General features: G+C 46.4%; 1 protein-coding gene across 5 annotated transcripts in view; it reads right to left on the bottom strand.

Annotated features, from left to right (window-relative positions):
* LOC128842392 (core histone macro-H2A.1) overlaps window positions 1-16,220 on the bottom strand; it is a 73,069-nt gene extending 56,849 nt beyond the window's left edge. For 4 of the 5 annotated variants that reach the window (XM_054038367.1, XM_054038370.1, XM_054038369.1 and 1 more), the window contains exon 1: window positions 12,825-12,845. The gene's annotated coding sequence lies outside the window, so the exon portion shown is untranslated. Of the gene's footprint in view, window positions 1-12,824; window positions 12,846-16,199 lie in introns of those variants that run through there. The other variant, XM_054038368.1, reaches the window with a different exon arrangement.
* Between the last annotated feature and the right edge of the window lie 7,049 nt (window positions 16,221-23,269).

The raw sequence follows: 23,269 nt of genomic DNA, 5'->3' as shown, positions 1-23,269 counted from the left end.
CACAGGTTATATTAGCGTTATGAAACTGACTGTTCAAAAACAAAGTCAGACAACCTTGAAGGGGAAAAAATATCAAACCACTTCTGCTAGCTCCCACCTAACGGAGCCAGTTGCCATAACAGCTCCTCAGTGAATATGACAGCAAAAGCTGGCCTTGTTGCTTTGGGGACACTGACCAAATTAGTTTACATCCCCTTTTAAAACATCAACTTCAAAATTGGATTTAAAACAGTACCATCTACTAAGTGCTGTCTCGTTGCATGCGCTTAGCAAAATGGTGTGGTTTCTTTGTCGGCTCCAACTTGGAATTGTAAAAACATTTTTCTACCTACTAGAGCCCTATTAGCAAATATTTTTTTACAGTCAATAGTCTCAATTTGGGTTTCCATCAATTCTACAGATGCTAACTCCACCAAACTTTTAACAAAATATTATCCATGTTTTTACTAAACCAAAGCATTGGAAACGCAGGGGAGGAAGTTGAAAAAAAAGCTGAGTGGGTTTTGGTTTCTCTCATTTTCTAATTGAAAAGCAGAAGTAGAGAAATATAATTTTTCTTCCCCACAGGGGCACTTTTGTGTGTGGAAGTAGGTGGTCTCCATTGCCAGCTGGCTAATTATGGTGTGTAAAAAAGATGGCCTTTATTGAAAGCAAGGAATAAACATAACAGACATACTCATAAACAAACTAGGGAAATGCAACCTAGATGGAGCTACTATAAGGTGGGTGCATAACTGGTTGGAAAACCATTCCCAGAGAGTAGTTATCAGTGGTTCACAATGATGCTGGAAGGGCATAATGAGTGGGGTCCCGCAGGGATCAGTTCTGGGTCCAGTTCTGTTCAGTATCTTCATCAATGATTTGGATAATGGAATACAGAGTACACTTACAAAGTTTGCAGATGATACCAAGCTGGGAGGGGTTGCAAGTGCTTTGAAGGACAGGATTATAATTCAAAATGATCTGGACAAACTGGAGAAATGGTCTGGAGTAAATAGGATGAAATTCAATAAGGACAAATGCAAAGTACTCCACCTAGGAAGGAACAATCAGTTGCACACATACAAAATGGGAAATGACTGCCTAGGAAGGAGTACTGCGGAAAGGGATCTGGGGGTCATAGTGGACCACAAGTTAAATATGAGTCAACAGTGTAACGCTGTTGCAAAAAAGCAAACATCATTCTGGGATGTATATAGCAGGAGTGTTGTAAGCAAGACACAAGAAGTAATTCTTCCTCTGTATGCCACGCTGATTAAGCCTTAACTGGAGTATTGTGTCCAGTTCTGGGTGCCACATTTCAGGAAGAATGTGGACAAACTGGAGAAAGTCCAGAGAAGAGCAACAAGAATGATTAAAAGTCTAGAAAACATGACCTATGAGGGAAGAGTGAAAAAATTGGGTTTGTTTAGTCCGGAAAAGAGAAGACTGAGAGGGGACATAACAGTTTTCAAGTACGTAAAAGATTGTTACAAGGAAGAGGGAGAAAAATTGTTCTTCTTAACCTCTGAGGATAGGACAGGAAGCAATGGGCTTAAATTGGAGCAAGGGAGGTTTAGGCTGGACATTAGCAAAAACTTCCTAACTGTCAGGGTGGTTAAGCACTGGAATAAATTGCCTAGGGAAGTTGTGGAATCTCCATCATTGGAGATTTTTAAGAGCAGGTTAGACAAACACTTGTCAGGGATGGTCTAGATAATACTTAGTCCTGCCATGAGTGCAGGGGACTGGACTAGATGACCTCTCAAGGTCCTTTCCAGTCCTATGATTCTATGAATAAGAAATCCCAGAAGTATATGGCATGTTCTGAAGTACTTCTAATTCAATTAAAGCAACATTTAGGCTTGTGCTATTCTATGCTGGAATCTTCAGTAAATAGTTTTCAAACAAAGCTATTGGTGGAAAACAAAATACCAGCTATTTTATAAATACAGGTAAACGTTGCTGATTCACACAATTTAAAATATGCAAACATCTGACAGTCTCTCAGCAAGGATTTCTTAGCTGAAGCTGTAGTGTGGTGTCATACTACCAGGACTTCATTTTTCCAACTCTACAACAGAACATAACATTTAATAATGAAGCATGGTCATAAATGAAAACTGAACATTAACGGCCATAAGTGAAAAAATGCATCTTGTGATGCCTTATCCTTGCTTCTAAATGGTTATTATTTAGAGGCAAATCTAGGCTCCTCCACAACTATATAGAGGACCCCTGTGAAGCAGAACTTCCCAGTTCTGTAAAAATGCTGGGGCTGAATAAATTCTCCTTTCCACTCACCCTCCAATTGGCAGGGGTATATGAATGTTCCATGGAGTCTACTTCACCCATTGGGCTGAGGTTTATTCTGCCAATCTACTCCATAGCAGTTTACGAGGAGCGGCTCCAAGGGCTTTATCTCTTTAGTGCCCAGTCTGGCTTAGCAGGTTAAGGTTTCCCTCCTGTTCATCAATTTGAAAAACTCCAACCTGCAATGGACCTTTTACTCATTAGTGAAATTTAGAGTGGCACTACTTATGGTTTGAAGTATGCTATACCTCTTTAAAGGCTGGTATATGGGAGATTTTTATACTTGGCCAAACAATTAATTTCAAACACTATTTTCTGACCTCTAGAAACTTTTGAAAAATATACAATCCAAATGGTTGTGTCTGTATATTTGTTCCTATAGCTCTGACACCCAGAGAATGGGCAGAAGAATTTGGGTAGGACTTCTGTGCATGTCTCACCCCTACCACATGGAACAGGATAGGTCAGTGAGTAGCAATGAGGTATTGGACAGGGGAGCACATCTTCCCAGCAGCCCCCTGGAGTTTCTTAGGAAAACCCAACACCACTTCAGGCTATATTTTGTGTCCTGTCTGAGCTGAGAAACTCCCCCATGTAGGAGATGTTGGGACAGTTGTGCCCATGGAAACCCTGGTAGTTTGGCTCCCATTCTCTGGCAATGTGGCTTCACTGAAATAGATGCCAGAGTTCCCAGAAAGCCTCTCTGCAGGTGGCTCCGATCTCCAGATTTATGCAATCTGGCAACTTACTCCATGGGGCAGTCTCTCCTTCGGAATGGTTGGAGGGGAATCTGAAAGAGTCTCAAGTTTCCTTCCCTTAGTGCCCCTGTGGATTTTACTGGGAGTGGGGCAATGGGGGTTGATCTAGCCCTGAGTGGCTAACACTTGGAGCCCAGTTCGTAAGAGTAAAGTGTGTAGCAAAACAGAATTTTTCTGACATTTTGACTGAATTGGCGTTACATACAGCGTATCTGATTTTTAAAAATACAAACTGAAGACCTACACGGACTGTCGTGGTAGAGTGCCGCAATGTACAGTACAATGGGACCACATGGCATTACACTTTTATTTCTACCACCAAGAAAATGACTCAACTCATGAGAGATGGAGATGTGATCCATTTTAACTTTGATGTAAACCTGTGCAAGACGAGTATCTGAGCCATGCCAAGAGTGCTAGACCATTGTGATATCAGAGATAACTCAACCAACCACCACCATTACTCTACAGCTAGTCTGCATGCAACAGTTTAATTGGCTGTATGAGGGAGAATGCACAGATGGTGGATTACTTGACCTAACTGCCACATCCATGTGACAGCATGGGATCTTAGCTACTAGTGATATATATACACAATGGGTAGTACCATGTTACGCTTGCTTTAACACTACTTTCTGCATGACCACAAGTAGCTCCTGCTAACATTAATGGTAACCATGGACCTACACTGAGAATCAAAAAATAAGCGTACAGTGAGGTGATCAGACAACCACAGATTACCTAACCAGAAAAATATAGTGCAAGCCAGAGAAGAAGAGTTTATTTGTTCTATGTATACATGGAATGACTCAATTTGTAAATGCAAAAAAGTTTTAGGGAATTCCTAGTTAAAGCTCTAATACCCTCCTTTATTCTGGCATCTGCTTAACATAAAAGGAATAAAAATAAGCAGGTTTTAAAAGATCCCTTCCATTCTAACTATGGATTTGTGCTAATCAGGTTGTATAACTTGTACATGACTGGAAGAGACTGGAGGGCAGGGGACAGAGAACGGATTTAACTTGCAATGGCCAAAATTACATCTGTATTTTCAATAAGTATGTTTAAGAGAATGACTATAGGTCTGATGCTGAAGAAAATTCTATTTTACTTTACATGGTGCTCACAAACAGTTTGACTGTAAAACTACAAACTCTGAAATGCTGCCAACTTTCATGAAACCTACAGCAGTTTGCTGAGTCACTGCTAGTCAGTGGTCACACAAGGTAAAGCTAACCAAAAGGAACTTCACAGTGCACTCAACAGTTGTTACAAGATTTGAAAAACAATTCAGAGAATACATGTAATAGGCCCATTCCTCTTCTTTCTCCACTGCCTTTCTATTGCAATATTTGGCAAACTTCCCCAAATGTGTGGGGAATACAATTCTCTATTCTGACTGTGACACACTGACATAGAGCAAAAGTATGAGATTTACATTACAGATACTTCTGGATCAAGGATAAAAACAGACTAGATGAGTTAGATCCCTAATAACGTACCAGACAGTGGTTCAGCCATGAATTTTCTTAAAGCTTAATGTTTACACCAATAACTATCAAAGGCAATAGTGAGACTCCCATTGACTTCAGTGGATCAAGCTCTTAAAGGAGGATTCCATCACCCCATAACTAATAAGAAAGAAAAGAACAACAAAAGCGATGGCCTTTACTCTTCTCTGACCTCCAGCAGTGTAAATCAGCTTTAAGTTCACTGAGGTCAATAGGCTCAATGCAGGTGTACCTATGCAAGTCAGGAGAATTCAGCTCTACTTCTTTAATTTCTGCTTAAAACTGTCTAGGATATTCTTGGTTGAATTCAACACTGCATGTGAAGAATGTATACATTGCAGTCAAAGGCACACTTTTAATACACACTCCAGATGCACACTGATGTCTTCCTGGTTTGAAAGCCTAAGCTTCATACAAATCATATTACACATTGCACATCTTGGTAAAACGGTACATAATAACAGGTGGCTGTCATACCCTGCATTTGACATTAGTTTAGCCAATACTAACTTAATGTCTGGTAAGAGGGTCAAGCTGATAACTTGCTATTAATAGTCATCAGGGCCGGCACACAACATTTTGGCACCTGAGGCGGGGAGCTCAAATGACGCCCGCATGCCCCTTCGCTTGGTCCAAAACTTTGAAAGATCTCAATTCTGCCTTCTTCCTGTTCTACTCCTCTCATGGTACTGCTCTGCTACCTACCCCAATAAAGGAGAACTAACAACTTAAAATGCCTTGTTCAAAAATTTTAAGTAATACTTAACTTTCAAACACTTGAACAGCAAATGTAACTTTTCTTGTCTGCATAGTAAACACTGGCATTTTTATCTGTTTGAATAATCAAAGTGGTGCTTTCCATGTCTTCTTCGTTGCAAAGATTTGAACTGCTTCTTGATGAAGGTCCACAGTCTGGGCCAGCTCATGCTCTATTGAGATGGTTCCAAGGCCGACCAGCCTCTCCTGTGTCATTGTGGAACACAGATGTGTTTTTATTAATTTCAGCTTGGAGAAGCTACCAACTGTTACAGGAAGTGTTAGAAGTATGCACAGAGCAACAAAAGCATTTAGAAAGAGGGTGGTCAACTTATTTGTGCACATATATTCCAGAACAGCCTTTGGAGTTGATCCTGCTGAAATGTATCTTGAAAGGGCTTTCCGTTCATTACCTAAATCACTCGCATCAATATCGTGCATGTTATCATGTGTCAACTGTCTCTAGTGCTCTGCATTTCTGGTGTAGGTCTTCTTCAGGTATAGTGAGGAGTTTTGGAATATCATACAACATCCTAAATATACTGCTGTGTTCCTTGAGCTGCATGAAACGTTCTTGAGCTGACTGTATTGCACAATCTAGCACCTGGTTAAAGAATTCAACTTTGAATTGTTGTTTGGGGTCTCTTGTGGGATTTCTCCATGCCTCGTAATCAAAATGTCTTCTTCTTCAGTGACTCTTGTATTCTTGAATGGGTGACAAAATAGCTTCAGTGTGAAGTCCCTCTGCCAACTTCTGTGCACTCTTCAGAACGTTATTAAATCCCTCATCTGATTGGTAAGACTGCAGGTATGACTTTGCTTTGTCCAGTTGTTCCATTGCTCCAGATATATCAAGGTCAACACCTTGAAGTCTCTTGCTTACAACATTTCTGTCAAACAAACAATGTGTCATGAGACAACACTAAGCCACACAAAAATTTGAAGTTATGTATGTTTCTGGTGATTCCATTTCCCTCTGCCACTGTTCTCCCATAAACAGTTCCTGTCATAGCATTATCCTCCATAATGGCAACTATGGGCATCATCTATCTTCCCAATTTGGTGTTTGATAGGCTTTATCATCTCCACTCAACTTTCCCATTGTGTGGCATTCAGTGTCAGAGAGGATAGTCCCAGATGTTGCTTCAAAATTTGCCATCGATGAGTTGATGCAGAGAAAAATACATAGATGCTTTGAATTACATTAAAAAATTCAGCAGCATCACTAGAAGCTGATGCTGCATCACTGACCACCAAGTTAAATGAATGAGAACTGCATGGGGCAAAAAAGGCTCGAGGGTTTAACTCTCAGATCCGTGTCTGCACTCCTCTGTTCTTTCCTCTGATGTTGGCACCATTATCGTAGCTGACATGAGAGGCCAGGGCTATCACAATTCCTGTATCTTCCAGCTTTTTAAGAATCACATTTGTCATACCAGCTCCTGTAGTATCATCAATGTCAATAAATTCTAGAAAATGCTCTCCGACAGTCACCACTGCAGGGACATTTTCACTAGGTTCTGTTGTTGTTACAAAACGCACCATTAGAGTAATTTGTTCCGTCTGGCTGATGTCAGGTGTGCAGTCCAAAATAACAGAGTAATATCTTGCTGACTTCAGATCTGCCACAATCTTCTGTTTGATTTTTTTTGCCAGTAACTGTATGAACTCATTTTGAATTGTTTTTCCAAGATAGTGGTGTGTGTACATTTCTTGGATGGTGACTCTTCTTAGATGCTCCTGGAGTATAGCATCAAACTCAGCCATCAGCTCCACAATTTTAAGGACGTTTCCATGGTTTGGCACATGCAGCTGATCTGAAGTGCCACGCAGTGCTAGGTTTTGGGTAGCAAGCATTCTCACCATGGCAATGAGCCTTTTCAGAACATTTTGCCAGTAAAGAGACTGTGATGCAATCTTATCTTGATGCTGATCATCTATGGTGGCCTTTAAGCTTAGTCTCATCTCAACCTATGGTGGCCTTTAACCTTAGTCTCATCTATGGAATGCTCTCTGGTGATTTGCTGCCTTCTCATGGCATGCCAGATTTCTAGCCAGATTTTTCCAGTCCTTTGTTCCTGTAGAACCTAATGTGGCTGGAACATTAGACTGGAAGAGTTTGAAACAAAAACAGTATGCAGCATTCTGGATTTTTGAGTACATAAGCCATGGCCTCTCCACTTTGTCACCATTGGGGATTTCACGCCAGTAATGTGTTGGATGGAAACTTCATGTTCCCCAAAGACAATGAAAATAGAAGTTTTTCACTTGCTGTGGCCCATGCAGTACAAGGAAGTCCCTCAGGCTACTGCTCAAGTGGGTCCACAGTCCTGGATCATCTAGACTTAAGGAACTAAACTCAGCAGCAGTTGTTTCTTGCACCTGCACCACACTCTTCTCTGATCTACACCTTTCTTTGGGAATGTGCATGGTTACTTCCATTTGAGATGGAGATATGGATGCTGCAGTAGCTGCCAGGTCACCTTCACTCTGACTAACTGGAAGATTAGGCATTTCCTCACCATTCACATCCTCATCTTTTCTCCTGCCTGCCATGGCTCTTGTGCCCTCCTTCCTCCAGCACAGCACTCCACCATCTCTGTGCATCTAGAGCAGAGAGAATACATATGCACCAGCAGCAGACACAATTTTCTACACTCTGGGTCCTAGTGGCACCCCCTCTTCCCCCCACAGTCTGGCACCCGAGGCAGCCGCCTCAGTTCGCCTCATGATAAGGCCAGTCCTGATAGTCACCAAGTGCTGACTCTTAAGTGGCTATTTTAGTCGAGCAAGTAGCATTCATACTAATCAGGTCAGAGACAGTAACTAGTATGATTAGATGCTTACATCCACATGTTAATTGCATTCACCAAACAAAGATGACAGATTTCATTAGCTCTTATATAAGCATATCAAGGGGAATGTTGTCACAGGATAATGTTCTCCTGCAACTGGATACATATCAAGATGAAGCAGGGCATTTACCTTTCCCACCTTCCTTCTCTCACCATCAAGGCAAAAGAGAGATGTTTGTTTTTTGCTCCAGCAGAGATTAATTCTGCTGCAATACTATTCATTTTCTTTCCATCATCCCAAATGAGTAACAATGTAAATGCTGTCATTCCATCTGATGTACCATATATTGCTCACTGTACTACTCTTGAAAAGCTGCATTCTGAATCTTTGACAGCAGATTTGCTCTGTGCTTCAGCTAATCAGAAGCTAGGGTTACCATACGTCCGGATTTTCCCAGACATGTCCGGCTTTTGGGGGCTCAAATCCCCGTCCGGGGGGAAATCCCCAAAAGCCGGGCATGTCCGGGAAAATCGGGAGGGAGGGAGGGCTCGGCCGGGGCCTCTTTGGCCGGGGCTGGTGTGGGGCCGGGGGCATGGTGCCGGGCCGGGCGGGGAGCCGGGGGCGCGGTGCCAGGCCGGGGTCCAGGCCAGGCCCACGGGGCCAGGAGCCAGTCCAGGCACCGCAGGGGGGTGCGCTGGGCCGCGGGGCCGGGAGCCGGTCCGGGCCGCCGGGGGGTGCGCTGGGCCGCGGGGCCGGTCCGGGGTAGCGGGGGGGTGCGCTGGGCCGCGGGGCTGGGAGCCGGTCCAGGCCGCCGGGGGGTGCGCTGGGCCGCGGGGCCGGTCCGGGGTAGCGGGGGGGTGCGCTGGGCCACGGGGCCGGCAGTGCTGGGCCGCCGGGGGCCGGCAGTGCTGGGCGGGGGCTGGCACCCCAGGGCCCGAGCCGACCCAGGCTGGAGCTGCCGGGGGGGCCAGCCTGGGCCGCGCCTCCTCCCCCCACACTCCCCCTTACCTGCTTCAGGCTTCCCGCGAATCAAATGTTCGCGGGAAGCAGGGGAGGGGGCGGAGACTTTGGGGAGGGGGCGGAGTTGGGGGCGGGGCCGGGGCCCTGTGGAGTGTCCTCCATTTGGAGGCACAAAATATGGTAACCCTATCAGAAGCTAGTTAGGAATACTTTATAAAACACAGTGTCTAAAAGCATGAATAAAATGGTCTCGAATATGTGAGCCTAGTACAATAGGATTCTTGGTCCCGAACTAAGACTTCTAGGAGCTACAGTAATACAAATAATAAATAGGGTTATATCAGCAAGTAAGCAAGCAATGGTTTGATATAACAATGTGATTTCACATGAAACTAAGTGCTCTAGTGAGGCAGTAACTTTTTTATTTTTGGCCTATGAAGAGGCAGCAATCAGTATGGAAGAATCCAGTTATAAGAATGGGCACAAACCCCATACACTACTACTACTACTACTACATTAATTTCTAATCTAAAAACATTGCACCAAAATATACAGTTAAAAATTGATTCATCTATAAAGGAACTCTATCAAGACAAATTCTCCTCAACTACAGTGCTCCATGGCTGTCCATTTTATTGAGGTTCCATAACAAATGAAAGTGTCTAAGTATTTCTAACAAAGGTAACTTACTTTTTTTTTTACGCTAATGGTCATTTTATTTCCACTAAGTTTGTGTGCAAGAATAAAAATAGTTACACAATTTTAGCATATTGACAAAAGGGCTTTTTACAAAGCTGCAAGATATTTAGGCAACTGCTCCCTTTTTAATAAATAAATAAGGCTGTGTGAATGGTATTAACAGCGTGCTAGGATTCCTAGCTGGGCATTTCTTGCTGCAAATAATTAGACTAATGTAAATATACTGTTGTCTCTGTTGACCACTCTTGGAAATGCTGACACCGGGGAAAAAAGAAGCCTCTTGGAAGAGAAATGCTGTATGTACATGAGCAGGCATAAAATTAAGACAGAGAGGACTTTAAATCATTGAACCATTTAAGAACTGGGGATATATGTCCAGAAAGACAATGTGTTTCAGGTAAAGAATGTTTCAGAAACTCCTTCACCACAACCACTGTGTTGGAAGCAGGCAAAAATGCAATAAACAGTTGATGTGGATGAGTCTCAGCCAAAATCCTGAGGTAGAATAAGTTTTAAAAATAGACACGAATACTGCCTGGCCCTGTGCACAAATGGAGGAGAGGGTACAAGGACCTGCCTCTGAGTAGATGCCAGGCACAATGTGATCCTCACTCTTAACTCCTTTGACTGTTAAGAACTACCTATATAAGGCAAATGCTGGCATTAGTCTCTCCAGTGTGGGCTGGGAAGGGAGAAGGAGATGGAACCATGTACCATCCCTCCCTCCTATTCTACCCCAGCAACATCCAGTAGGGATGGTTGGGTAAAGAGGAGTAGCAGCTATGCTCCCATTCCCCAGCTTAGACCTCTGGAAAGCATTGTGCCTGCTTTCAAGCATAATGCTGCCCAGATTTCTGACTGGGCCAGTGCCTCTCTTCTCAACAGAGCTCTTAAAATTCTGAGGCCTTCTCCTTTCCTCCCAGAGCAGGGGGACTGACTGGGGCCTTTAAATGGTAGGGTGAACTATACATCACCTTTTCCTTATTGTGTGAGAGGGAAATTTCGATCCAAATTACTTTTCTGGAGTGTTAATATTCCAACTGTCCAGCAGCGAAAGGGTCTTTTTAAGGAGCTCCCTGTTATTCAGTGGAATTTGCCCTGCAGCACCAAGAGAATTTTATTTTCACTTTATATAAATGTTTGAATGTTTGATTTCTAAACATTGATGTTTGTAGCAGTTATAATTTTGCTAACACTAAGCTAAAATCAGGAACACCTGAAAGTACCTTCCAGTGTTAATGTCAGTTGGTCAAATTCTCCTCTGTTACACCACTGTAAAGCTGGAGCAGAATTTGGTTTGGTGTGTATAGTTTGCATTCAACTCAACGGACAAAAGCATATTTTATTTAAAATAAAGTTTTCACTTAGGAGTTCAAATGGCCTAAAAGGTTTCACTTTTTTTACACCATTTTTGCCATGTTATATCATAACAACAAAGTGCCCTGGAATTAAAATTTGGCCCTAAAACATTTAAAGGTAATTCCTTCAACTGCTTAAAAAATCAAAATAAAAACACCAACAGTCTAGGGAAATTGTTCTGTAATTGATTACATATGCTGTCTAATGTCTACTCAGTATAAATTCTCCCAGTAACCAACAAGCATTTAAAATAACATAAATGGGCTTGTCAGAGAAATTGTAATTGCTGTGTTTATGCCTAAATCTCTTATTTCCATTCTGTGCATAAGAACCTAGTTGTTGATTCTCTAATTACCCACTAACTTGCTATTTGGCTCATTTATTTCTATCAAACCTTTAGGAATGGGGGAGGTGCCTCGGCTGTAAAGTTCCTTACACACCTGTTGCTACATGACAGCCATACTATAATCTTAGGAAAAATTGCTGCACTCATTCTAATGGTCAAAATATGAAATCATAAGGTGCTACCATTCAAACATAACTCAAAAAAAAACCCCAATATAAATGGAGTCACTTCAGATTTACACCAGTTTAACTGAACGAAATCTGGCCCCAAATGTCTGCTACAACTATAAATGGGGGCATTCTAAAAGTTACTTTTAAAGACTGCATTGCAAACAAAAAGACAACTGTGAGATTAAATACACAGAATTTGTGTGCATTTGTTCCTCCTATTTTCTTCTTCACATGCATGCATACCCTTCAGTTTTCCAGTTAAATCCATGTACATTGTCTTATGCCTTATTCCCAAGACTGAGAAACCTGTATTCACCTGCAGCATGCAATACAGAACATGCAGTTAGGGTGCAGCCCATGTGAGAAACACCCACACCCAGGCGCACACTGCATGGATCATAAGGTGTTTGCCGGGAAGATTTGCACAGGCTTTAAAAGAAGTGACAGTCCTAAAATAATGGGTGCAGTATCCATTCCTTGTACAATATTTACTTCTTCAACTTCGAGGTTCCTCTAGGTTTTTAAAATGTCAGCTTGTTCTTTTTAGGCTACATCCTTCCCATTGTGCAATCATAAACAACTTTGTGCCATTGTCTCCTCGGGCTGAAGTGAAATGTACCAAAAAATGTCTTCCCACTGTTCTTCAGCCATTCTTTTTGGCAGTCGGCTACACATTAATCTTCTCCTGTCCCATGACCCGGTGGGAAGGAGAAGAAGGAGGAAATTGGGGGAAGAGCTTGTTTCAACATCTACACATGCATTGAAATCACTGTGCAACATAGTATAATTCCGGGTGTGATCTGGACTCCTTCCAACCTTTCCCATCCCCCTGCTTGGGAGCCAATACAAATACAATCCCACGGCCACCACCCTGGGGAGAACGGGGTTGATTTCCTGGTTTTAGGCAAGGCAGCCCAGGAAGAAGGGGCTGTTGGCTGTAGCCAGGAACCCCTCCACTGACCCCCAGGACGGGGTCCAAGAGGCTCTTGGCTCTTCCCCTGAGCGCCAGCTGCCAACGGGCTCAGTGACGCCCCCGCTCTGAGCCGCCAGGAGCGGAACCCGAGGGCGCGGGGCAGATCCCCGCAGCCCAGGTGCGGGGCGAGCCGGGAACGTTACAGCGCAACCGCCCCCCGCCCGGGTAACGCGCCCGCGGGCAGCGAACCGGCCCGGCACTTACCGGGCAGCTCCCCGCCGCCGCCGCCGCCGCCGCGATATGTCTCCGGTCCGTGTGTCCGCCCCGCTCGCTGGGCTCAGCCCGACGCCGTGTGAACTGGAACAAGTCAACCCCAGCGCGGCCGGGTGGCTTCCCACAATGCACCGCGAGCGCCTCGTCACATCCCCTCCCCGCCTGGGCCAGGCCGGGCCGGCTGGTCTGGGGCTGCCGCCGCCCCCTGCCCGGTGCCCAGAGTGTGCGGAGCCGCCCGCCGCCACCCCTCCCTGTTCGCTGCCGGGCCGCGGCCTCCCGCTTCGCGGCTTCGCCTGCTGCTCCCTGGCCCGTGCACAGAGCCCCCTGCCCGCCCTCTCAGTGCACAGAGCCCCCCTACTTCTCCCCCTACCCTGTGCACAGAGCCCCCTACTTCTCCCCCCACCCTGTGCACAGAGCCCCCTGCCCCCACCCTGTGCACAGAGCCCCCTACTTCTCCCCCCACCCTGTGCACAGAGCCCCCTGCCCCCACCCTGTGCACAGAGCCCCCTACTTCTCCCCCCACCCTGTGCACAGAGCCCCCCTACTTCTCCCCCCACCCTGTGCACAGAGCCCCCTGCCCCCACCCTGTGCACAGAGCCCCCTACTTCTCCCCCCACCCTGTGCACAGAGCCCCCCTACTTCTCCCCCTACCCTGTGCACAGAGCCCCCTGCCCCCACCCTGTGCACAGAGCCCCCTACTTCTCCCCCCACCCTGTGCACAGAGCCCCCTGCCCCCACCCTGTGCACAGAGCCCCCTACTTCTCCCCCCACCCTGTGCACAGAGCCCCCCTACTTCTCCCCCCACCCTGTGCACAGAGCCTCCCTACTTCTCCCCCCCAGTGCACAGAGCCCCCCTACTTCTCCCCCCCCACTGTGCACAGAGCCCCCCTACTTCTCCCCCCACCCTGTGCACAGAGCCTCCCTACTTCTCCCCCCCAGTGCACAGAGCCCCCCTACTTCTCCCCCCACTGTGCACAGACCCCCTACTTCTCCCCCCACCCTGTGCACAGACCCCCTACTTCTCCCCCCACCCTGTGCACAGAGCCCCCTACTTCTCTCCCCAGTGCTCAGAGCGCCTGCCTGCTCCCCCAGTGCACAGAGCCTCCCTGCTTCTCCCCCCACCCTGTGCACAGAGCCCCCTGCCCCCACCCTCAGTGCACACAGCCCCCCTGCTTCTCCCCCTCACCCTGTGCACAGAGCCCCCCTACTTCTCCCCCTCACCCTGTGCACAGAGCCCCCCGCCCCCACCCTCAGTGCACACAGCCCCCCTGCTTCTCCCCCTCACCCTGTGCACAGAGCCCCCCGCCCCTTCCTCAGTGCGCTGACCCCCTGCTTCTTCTCCCCCCCCATGCACAGAGCCCCCCCGCTTCTTCCCTCCCCCCAGTGCATAGAGCCCCCTACTTCTCCCCCCAGTGCTCAGAGCCCCTGCCTGCTCCCCCAGTGCACAGAGCCCCCCCGCTTCTCCCCCCACCCTCAGTGCACAGAGCCCCCTGCCCCCACCCTCAGTGCACACAGCCCCCCTGCTTCTCCCCCTCACCCTGTGCACAGAGCCCCCCTTCCCCAGTGCACAGAGCCCCTGCTTCTCCCCCCACCCTGTGCACAGAGCCCCCGACCCCTTCCCCCTGTGCACAGAGACCCCTGCCTCCCCCAGAGACCGCCTGCTTCTCCCATCCTGTGCACAGAGCCCCCCACTTTCCTCCCCACCCTGTGCAGAGCCCCCCGTCCCTTCCCAGTGCACAGAGCCCCCCGCTTCTCCCCCCACCCTGTGCACAGAGCCCCCATTCCCCCAGTGCACAGAGCCCCATGCCCCCACCCTCAGTGCACACAGCCCCCCTGCTTCTCCCCCTCATCCTGTGCACAGAGCCCCCTGCCCCGTGCACAGAGCCCCCCGCCTGCTCCCCCCGACCTTGTGCACAGAGCCCCACTGCTTCTCCCCCAGTGCACAGAGCCCCTCGCCCCTCCCCCAGTGCACAGAGCCCCCTGCTTCTCCCCCTACCCTGTGCAGAGAGCCCCCCGCCCCTTCCCCCGGTGCACAGAGACCCCCGCTTCTCCCCTCCCATCCTGTGCACAGAGCCTCACGCTTCTCCCCCCCACCCTGTGCACAGAGACCCCCGCCTCTCCCAGAGACCCCCTGCTTCTCCCTTCCCATCCTGTGCACAGAGCCTCCTGCTTCTCCCCCCACCCTGTGCACAGAGCCCCCGCTTCTCCCCTTCCACCCTGTGCATAGAGCCCCCCTGTTTTGCCCCCCAGTGCACAGAGCCCTCTGCTCCAATTCTCCCCCCCACCCTGTGCACAGAGCCCCCAGCCCCCTGATTCTCTTCCCCACCCTGTGCACTGAACACCCAGCCCCCCTGCCATTCCCCCTGTGCACAGCGCCCCGGACCCTCCTTTTTCACCCACCCTGTGCACAGAGCCCCCTGCCCCTGCATTGCCCCACACCCTATGCACAGCCATCACATTCATGGAATAGCCCTGTTCCCTCTCCCCCTGCAGCTCCCCTACCCACAGTGCAAAACCCTAGAGGCCCCAACCCCCCTCTTTTCTCTCCCTCCCTCCCCCACAGCTCCCCTACCCACAGAATGTGCAGCAGCACACCGCAGAGCCCAACACCCTCTCTAGCTGCTTCTCTTCCTGCCTGCCACCCGCACTGCGGGCAAAACACAGAGCCCCAGTGCCAACTCCTGCTGCTTCTCACGCAGGGGGGCGAGCACAGCAACACTTGCTGCTCCCTACAATACAGACCGGTCCTATATACCCCTTCCCCTGGGGCAGGGCCTAACTCAGCACCTCGTGCCTCCCTTTGCAGGGATTCTCCTCCTGCTGTGATCGACTCAGCATGCATTGCCCAGCACCCCCTGCCTCTTCCCCTCCATCATCTGAAAAAGTATGTAGTGCACAATCTAGTCCTCATGACAACGCCTCATTACCTCTCCCACTTAGAGCCAGGCAGTCAGCACAGCAGAGGAATTCCCCCACTAATATGGTGTGGAGCACACAGCAAGGTGCCTCAGCACCCCTCCCCACAAGACTGCCTCTCTCCCTCTTCCCTGCCGCTACCCACGCCTTGTGTTGCAGCACAGTGTGCTCGGTTTCTTTAAATCTTGTCTGGCTTCCTTACTAAAGAGGCTGGGGAGATTGGAAGCAGAAGGCTACAGTGAAGCTGAGGGGAAACGTTTCTGTATTTGAATAAAGTTCCTTGTTCAGTGTTAGAAGAAAGTGGCTCTAATTCTCTCCCACACAGTCACAGGATACACACACCCTCACCCGGGGTGGCGATGGCCACCCACACTGCCCCGCACCCCCTGCCTCCTCACACAGCTCCCAAGAGGAATTCTGCGTTAGAGATGCAAACACGTCTGCGTGTACCTTGTCGCCATGCAAGAGGAGCGTGCCTGCTGCTGCTCCGCTTCCTGGGGTGCCGCCTGCTCCCTACTGCATCATCAACTGGTCAGCACAGAGAGGCAGGTAGGGCTGTGGGTCTGTCTCATTCTCTGCTTGATGTCCTGAAGCCCAGGAAGTGCTGCACTCGGGGAGGGGCGGGTGTGTGTGTGTGCGATTACAAGGGCTGCAGTTGTGCCCTACTGCTCAGGCAAAGCTCCCTCCTGTCTGTGCCTGTGACATGCACCCCTCCCAATGCCACCTGCCCCTCTCCTGCCCAGCCCCCGCTGCTGCTACCTACCCCCCTTCCAGCTTGTGACAGGTCTTTATGCAGTGGGAGAGGGCCATATACAAGGAAAACACTTCCCCCTTCCTTGCACAGGCCTCCCAAAAGGACCTGCCCCCTCCGTGCACTGCCAGGCCCGCATGCTACCCTGATGGAGCAATAACTTCATGGCTGCAGGAGTCAATAGGCTGCATCCCTGGGGGAGGCACTGGGGCTGCTGGGCATTTGTGTGCAGTGAGCTGAATGCACCTGGGGGCCCATGCTTGCTGCCTCCTCCTGGCTGTGCTCCCTCCCACACCCTGATTGCTGCCCTATGGGGATCAGGGAGCAAAGAGGCTGCTGGCTCAGCAGGCACCTCAATGGCGATTTTTAAGGTGAGGAGAGTTGGAGCCCCTTGACCGTCACATGAGATACCCAACACTTGACAGCCTGCTGAGACAGTTTACCCTCCTGCTGCTGCCACTATCTAACCAGAGCATTTCCTCTCTTTTGCATCGAAATGCCTACTGCCTTCTGTGAGAGCAGCCCTCCCACCTTCTCTCCATGGTGCTGCGGTGTGGGGGCTGGACTAAGGTGAGGCAGACACTGCTAGCTGCAAAGTTCAGTGACTCATATAAGAGACATGCCACCTGCCAGCCAACAGAAAGCTCTTTGGTCCAGGACACACAAGAACATTCATACCGGTTTCAACTCATGGTCCATCTAATCCAGTGTCCTTTATCCAACACTAACCAGCACCAAATGTATAAGAAACCCTGCAGAAGGCACTTAATAGCTGCCCATAGAGAAAATTTCTTCCTAACCCTCAACAGTTAAAGATTGGTTTATGCCCGGAAGCGTATGGGTTTATATCCTTTCCAAACTGTTGGAGTTTTAAAAACTTTACTATTATAACTCTGGATGGTCTCATGTAAATATTCAGTCCTTCTTTGAATCCTGCTAAGTGCTTGGCCTCCAATGGTAACTTGTGGCAATGAGTTCCATAGATTAACTACTCTAGCGTATATGTACAACACAGCCAAAGGAGACCCTGATACGACTGCACTTTCTGACTGCTACTGTAAATCAAACACTAATGATACATTCGGTCTTTCTTGACAAAGACTCCCTGCTAAAGAAAATATCACGATCGTGCATAGCCAAGCACGTTGGCCCAGATTCACAAAGGTATTCAGTCTCCTAACTTCCATAAGGACACAGATACACCCCTAGACTGTCTGTAGTGTTTTGCAGATATGGCCAAGAATACAGCATACTTTGCCCTAACTGTAATCCACATCCACCACCTCCCTCCCATCCCCTCATCTTATCTACTCCAGAACCTATCTCATCCCCCTTGTTACTGATAATGCTACCCAGGCAGCATCTCCTCCCTCACACAGAACAGAATTCATGCTCCCAGTACCTCTCTCTGCCCATCCCAACCTGCTGTTGTGACCCACAACTTTTAGTTTAAAAAATTGCTATTGGCAGGATGTTATACAGTACTAATATTGCCAATGTTTAAAAAGCAGAACAATGACTTTCTGTTGGGAGTTGATAGCAATCCAACAGCATTTTACAAAGCTTGGAGGATGATGCAGATGGGCATCTCAGTTGTTCTGTAGGTTTTCATCTTTTAGTTTTCTTAAAGGGAGTCTCTAGCTGTTATGGGTGTGAAGAAAACCTTTAAAACATAACCTGAGTGTAACCGATGCAGTGACGTCTTCCTGAGTTTGCAGAGAGCCTGAAACAGTAGCACTGAGTTATGAATTTCCCCATTTATTTCAATGGCAACTCAAAGGCCACTGATATTCATTTAAATGTCAGCATTAACTATCTCATCAAAACACAAATCATCATATTCTGAAGGTCTACCCAATCTACTTAAGTGACCATTCATTTTGGATTTCTTTTAACAACACATGAAGGGCACAATGGGTTTAATTTGCCTGAAGGGCAGGGAGTGGGGAGAGGCTAACCGCAGCTTTCAAAAATTTGGGAAACACTACAATGCGTCAAGTATCAACCAAATATAGGGCTTAACCGGTTTTATTCCCTCTGCTTATTTTGCAGTGTAATTATTTAGATTTATATTGCTAAAAAGCATCTATCCAAAGCTCTAAGATCCAGTAACATAAATTTAAAGTGTCTATAATCTACAGTCCCTCATACCTCCAACTTTTACTCCATGAATAGTTTAGGATCAATATCTGTAAATACTCCTGTTGACTTCAGTGGGACTATTTGTGGAATAAGGTGCTATTCAGCTTGAATTGAGGGTATTGGCATTAGCCCTTTAACACTGTATGGGGAGATAGAAATGGGAACATTACTCTGGGATAGAAAAGGCAGTGGATGTATGGTTGTAGTGGGGGGAAGGGCTGTGTATGGTGGAAGCTCCCCTAGGCTTAGAAAAGGATCTGCATTTTAGGATATTTATCCAGATTCTGAACTTTAGGGATTTTGTCATCATTGGATTTTTGTGTATGTTTGTTATACTAATGTAGGAGTTTTTGATATGATTTTATTACATTGCAACAATCTGCTGAAATATCATGTACAAATGCCCTCAATGCAATGTGCAAATGCCATCACAAAATACAAAGTTCAGAGCCGCAGCTCCCATTGGCCGGCCCGGAACGATGAACCGTGGCCACTGGGAGCTGCGAGCGGCCGTACCTGCGGATGCTCGGGTAAACAAAGCATCTCACGGCCTGCCAGGGGCTTACCCTGAACAAGCCACGAACCAAGTTTGGAAACCCCTGGACTAGGTAATCTTAATGGTCACTTCTGGCCTTAAAATCTATGAATCTCTAAGTGCAATGATTAGGTTTACTGTGCTCTCCACTTTACATTTCTAGTAGCCTGCTGTTGCTGGAAGGAGCTGCCATATTGTATTTAGTTCAGATGCAGTTTGTGATAGAGGACATTTATTTTGTTGCCTTCTTATTCCCCACTGAGGATTACCTTCTGTTGGAGAAAAACACAGTTCTCACTCTTTGGTTAGGTGCAGCAAAGTCAGATACTTTACTGTTGTGGACCTTTGTTCAGCTTTCTTTTCTATCCCCATTCATTCTGACAGCCTGGTAGATAGACATAGTTATGAGTAGAACTAAACAAAAAAATTGTTGCAAATTGCCCCACTTACCCCCCCTTTCTGGGCGGCCCTGACTGTGTGGCAATATTACAATGAGTTTGACAGTCTGGCACCAGGAAGTCTAATTGCTGGCCTCATAGCCAATGCAAAAGAGGCCTGTTCTTACTGGGATCAGAGCACAAAAAATAAAGAATTGTCTCTCATCATATTTATCATTCTTATGTTCAGCCACACATACGTGACCTGAATCAGGTTTCACATATAGCAGAGAGATTCGTGTGCTGGCATGTATTGAAAATCAGTTCTTTATACAAATATTTTTGAATGTAAAGTGGCAGGGAAAAGTTCGTTACTATTCCAATGTTGTGCTAAAAACGTATAGAATGTAAGAGCCAGCATTTAATAATAATTTAAGTCAGAGGTTCTCAAATTGTGGCCCATGGAACCATAGTGGCCTGCCAAGCACTTGGGGGTAGTCTGTGGAAAGCTGGATGGTCACATGGTACTAGCTGATACTTCTTATTTCAGCTGCTAAATCCTATTAACATATATTACTTTCCTGACATTAATTTTCCATGTAAGCAATAGCTGAAGTTGACACAGGGATTTTACCTGATTCCAAATGAGAGGAGAGAGTCTCAGTGATTGCAAATGCAAAGGGAGGCATCCAGGAGACAATGTGTATTAAAATGTGGTTCCTGATATGAAATATTTTGAGAACCCCTGAGCTTAGTGAAGGCACAGTGAGCTCTTACTTCATTTCAAATAAAAAAAGTATTGTTTAAACTGACTCATTTATTTGCCTGCAAGAGCAAAATCAGATCACCTTTCTCAGCAATAGTAAATTTAAAAAAACCCCATCCATGCTGGACATCAGGTATTTGATAGAACATAACTCACGAGAGAGTCAAGATAATTGCAGTAAGCCACAACAAAGTGCTAGCAATGAAACTGGAAGGTTTTCACATTCATCCCATGAATTTAGCAAACCAGTCTTGAAACGAGGCAAGACCTTTCTTGCAGACATGAATGTCACTAACTGGCACAGAAAACGAAGGACATGGAGTTTATTGAAGGCTAATGTACTGGGATTAGACACAGTGCCATAAATTCATCAAATCCTAGAGGATTCTTTTGATGTATTTTTTTCTTTGGAGAGAGGAAGGGGCATGGAAAGAATTAATTTAATGGGGTGTGAACTTGTTTGTGATGGGGAGATAAGGATTGTGGTCCCAATTGTGCCTGTTAGACACAGGTTCAAGTTGACAGCAGTGCTGAGCCATGCCGCCACCCCACCATTTAGGAAAATGCTTCATGGACATGGTATTGGGGGGTTGAGGAGTGGAGGAATAGTGGAGACAGCAGTGGTGAGACCAGGTAGGGAGAACATCGGACTCTGTTGTATATGAAAGAGAAGCCTGAACTTTAGGTATGAAATGGGACTTTCTGGGGCTTGAAAAGGCCAGTGGGCACTACCAGATGGTCAGTACCAGAGTTCATTCATAGGTTTGTAAATAATTGTAAATTAAATTACAAGTTAGTTAATTCAGTCTGGAGTGGAGCTGGAATGAATGGGGATCTCTTCAGTGGCCTTTGAACACCTACCATGCCTATCAGAGGACTCCTGCTCCTGGCCACGGAGTTCTTGTAACAAAGGAGAAGAGGGAGAAGTGCTCTGAGATAAAATTTCCAAGTGAGAAGCTTGGTGGTGGCAGAAGGTATTCGAAACTGGGTCAAAAGAAACCCGAGGTCATCACAGTACTGTACACTGCTGTTACCTTCGTTTAATGTGCAAGTGATATCCACAGTGTCACTCTCTATGTAGATGTCTTATACATGGGGCTAAAAATCTATATAAAGACTTCATATTGAAAGAGCTGTATTAATGAATATAAATGAGATGACGTAATCTATATGAAAAGCTCTGGTGCTGTTCTTGGCCTGTCTCCAAAAATCTGGATGTCGTGAAATGTCTGTCCCCTGATTGCAGATTCCTCCCTCCCCCCCAAATTATATGGAAATAAGAAAAGTTTAATAAAAAAAAAAGGAAACAGGGGTTGAAATATCTCTTACCTGAGTAATTCACTTGTGCTGCACTGCCCAACCTCTCTTGCCAGCTAAAACTTCTAGCAATGCTGATTAACTGGTCAGCAGGCCCCAGTAAATTGCACTGTTAATTCAAAATATGCTGTGTGGACTGACAGCGAACAGATGGCTCAGGGTACGAACCACAACCAGTTATTTCTGAATAAAAGCCTTGGTGCCTTGTTACCTGTTCAGAACTTGTGTTTTAAAAGAGTTTACTCACATGGGGCTATCCAACGACTGTGTTAATTCTTCCACAGGTTTATCGATAGTAGTGTGTTTATATGTCCTGCTTTGGGTGGGATAGTCAGGGTGCTACACTTCAGCAACACAGTATGTTTGTTAAAAGAACAGGAGTACTTGTGGCACCTTAGAAACTAACAAATTTATTTGAGCATAAGCTTTCGTGGGCTACAGCCCACTTCTTCAGATGCATAGAATGGAACACACAGAAAGAAGAAATTTATACATGCAGAGAACATGAAAAGGTGGAAGTAGTCATGCCAACTGTAAGAGGCCAATCAGTTGAGATGAGCTATCATCAGCAGGAGAAAAAAAACTTTTGAAGTGATAACCGAGATGACCCATAGAAGGTATGAGGAGAACTTAACATGGGGAAATAGATTCAATTGGTATGATGACCCAACCATTCCCAGTCTCAAAAACAGACTCTAAAAAGAGACTGCTGAACTTGAATTAATATGCAAATTAGATACAATTAACTTAGGTTTAAACAGAGACTGGGAATGGTTGGGTCATTACACTAATTGAATCTATTTCCCCATGTTAAGTTCTCCTCACACCTTCTATGGGTCATCTCGATTATCACTTCAAACGTTTTTTTTCTCCTGCTGATGATAGCTCATCTCAACTGATTGGCCTCTTACAGTTGGCATGACTACTTCCACCTTTTCATGTTCTCTGTATGTATAAATTTCTTCTTTCTGTGTGTTCCATTCTATGCATCCGAAGAAGTGGGCTGTAGCCCACGAAAGCTTCTGCTCAAAGAAATTTGTTAGTCTCTAAGGTGCCACAAGTACTCTTGTTCTTTTTGCGGATACAGACTAACACGGCTGCTACTCTGAAGTATGTTTGTTGTCCATCATCGAGGAAAGTTGCCCATTGTCCTATGTTTTGACCCTACCATCCTACATGACTTACTCCTATGCTGTCCTACCTGTTACAAAGACAGGGGAATGTCACCAGGGTGAATCTGTGCAAACAGCTATTGAAGACAGATGGAGAAATATTTTTTCAATTTACATCTTATTATCACATGGCTTTGGCACATTAGGGACGAGTAGGCGTATGTCATACATAGTGTAAATACAAGAGCTAGGTTAATGCAGCAGCAAAGTATTTGTGATTGCTTGTTTGAATTAACCCCTCACATTCACTTTGGGATATACGGCCTCTCCTATTTGCTTTCTGCAAATGCATGTGATCAAGTTTTTGTTTGTAAGAATATTTTGTTTGTAAGAATATTTTCAGAAAGTGATGTGAATATCAATGAGAACAACCATGTATCTCAATTTATCTTACATGGCCATCTCACATCTCATATGGCCATCTTGAAGGCTCTCTCAGGGTTTGAAAATCAACCAAGCA

The sequence above is a fragment of the Malaclemys terrapin genome, chromosome 8 (genome assembly GCF_027887155.1).
Source record: "Malaclemys terrapin pileata isolate rMalTer1 chromosome 8, rMalTer1.hap1, whole genome shotgun sequence".
Taxonomy (NCBI): Eukaryota; Metazoa; Chordata; order Testudines; family Emydidae; genus Malaclemys; species Malaclemys terrapin.
The sequence above is the reverse complement of the archived record's forward strand: the minus strand, read 5'-3'. Positions and strand labels throughout refer to the sequence as shown.